The sequence below is a fragment of the Microcebus murinus genome, chromosome 14 (genome assembly GCF_040939455.1).
Source record: "Microcebus murinus isolate Inina chromosome 14, M.murinus_Inina_mat1.0, whole genome shotgun sequence".
NCBI classification, from domain to species: domain Eukaryota; kingdom Metazoa; phylum Chordata; class Mammalia; order Primates; family Cheirogaleidae; genus Microcebus; species Microcebus murinus.
The window spans coordinates 82,029,731-82,031,547 of NC_134117.1; the positions used below are offsets into that span (position 1 = coordinate 82,029,731).

General features: G+C 65.0%; 1 pseudogene; it reads left to right on the top strand.

Moving 5' to 3' along the window:
* The first annotated feature begins 1,401 nt into the window (after positions 1 to 1,401).
* LOC142876266 (uncharacterized) lies at positions 1,402 to 1,521 on the top strand (annotated as a pseudogene).
* The last annotated feature ends 296 nt before the right edge of the window (positions 1,522 to 1,817 follow it).

Genomic DNA, 1,817 nt, shown 5'->3' on the forward strand with positions numbered 1-1,817 from the left:
CAGGATTCTCTTGCGGTGACTCTTTAAGGTCTGGCCCCTGGATGGAGGGGCACCAGGAGTAGAGGAGCAGGAAGGGGAAGGGGGTGGCCATGCGAGGGGACACTTTGAGGCCAAGTCCCAGCTTCAGCCTGATCCTCCTGGGAACCCCGCTCTGAGACAAGGAGCCGGGCTTCGCATTCCCACAGCAGCCAGTCGTGGGCTGAGGACACCTGGGGCCTTGGGAACTCCCTGGCTTCTCCTTGGTTTAACATCTAGAGCTGCTTGTGAATCGGGCCGCCACACACACCCGAGTGCAGGTGTCTTCCGCACAGACTGCGGGCCTCGCTCTTCTGAACGCCGCTAGCTCGCCACCCACCCACGGGTGAACCTGGTCAGGGTGCTTTCTCTCGGGGGCAGACTCTTTTCCGGGCGGGCTACCGGTGTCTCTGTTTGCTCGTTTCTTTCTTCCATTTCGGGAAAGGCTTCCTTGCTGGGTGTGGAAATCTCCTATGCCTTCCCTCGCCTATTCTGTCAGCTTTCAAATTCTCTTTCAGTTGCCACCCTCACAGATGGATTAGGAAACTCTTTCCGGTGCACTCATTAGTGAAATGACCTCAATGAAGCTGGAATCCAATATCTAATGGCCGATTTTTAGCGAGTCCACACGCCAGGGTGGTCGGGGTCCAATGCAGCCCCGGCCAGGCCCAGGCCCCTTGGACCGGGCCACAGGAGGACACAGAGGAGGGTCCCGGCCCCCACGAAGCGGTGCCGGCGGTTCTCCACGGGCTTGGGCGTTTTCCAGAGGTAGGAGATGGAGGGGACTGATTTCTTCAGCGCCCCACAAACCACGCCACCCCACCCCACCCATGGGACACATCCCCAGAGAGAGACGCCCCATACACTGGCTCCCCTCCCCCTTGCGCTGTGCCCCAGCCCTGGCCCGGGGGAATAGGCGGCAGCCCACCAACAGGGCGAGGGGGGGCACAGCTGAAAGGGGTTGTGGGGGAGGGCGGCCCCTGGCTGGGGTCAAAGGGCGCGCGCGTGCGCAGTCAGCGTCAGCGGCGGCGACGCGCTGGGGGTGGGCAGCGGGTAGGTGAAGGAGGCCGGGCGAGGAGACGAGGGGGGCTGGGAGGGCTCCACCTTGGCGAGTCCAGCCGTGGAGGCGCATCTTGTTTGAGTGTGAGTGAGTGTGAGTGTGTGTGTGTGTGTATAGAGAGACAGCCCCCCGCCCCGCCCCGCCCATCACCCCCGTCCCTGGGAGCCCACGGGACCCGGCCGGCGAGCTCAACAGGCCCGGCCCGGCGCGGGGCCTGGGGCGGGAGGCGGCGGCGGCGGCGGCGGCGGCGGCGGCGGCGGCGGCGGCGGGGGGAAAGCGCAGAGAGGCTCGGCTTCTTGAGCGGGGCAGGGGCGCCCTCCGCCGCCGTCTAGGGCCACACCACCCTGAACGCCCCCCGATCTCGTCTGGTCTCGGAAGCTAAGCAGGGTCGGGCCCGGTCAGTACTTGGATGGGAGACCGCCTGGGAATACCGGGGGCCACAGGCTGCTTCTTTTTTTTTTTTTTTTTTTTTGCCTCTTGTTCTGTCCCCTTTCTGGGAGCGCGGCGGCGGCCCGGGGTGGGGGTGACCCCAACCCTCAGCGCCCGCCGAGCTGCCTGGCGCCCCAGCCCGCACCGTGGGGCCTCCTCTTGTCCCAAATCGCGACACCGCCGCCACGCGGCAGCATGCGTGGCATCTGGACTGTCAGGTCTCAGACCAAAGGTCTGCTCTGTGGGAACCGACACGCTGGAGAAAACCTTGAGAGTCTGAGAGGGGAGGGAGTTCCAGAAGAAGGCCAGGATG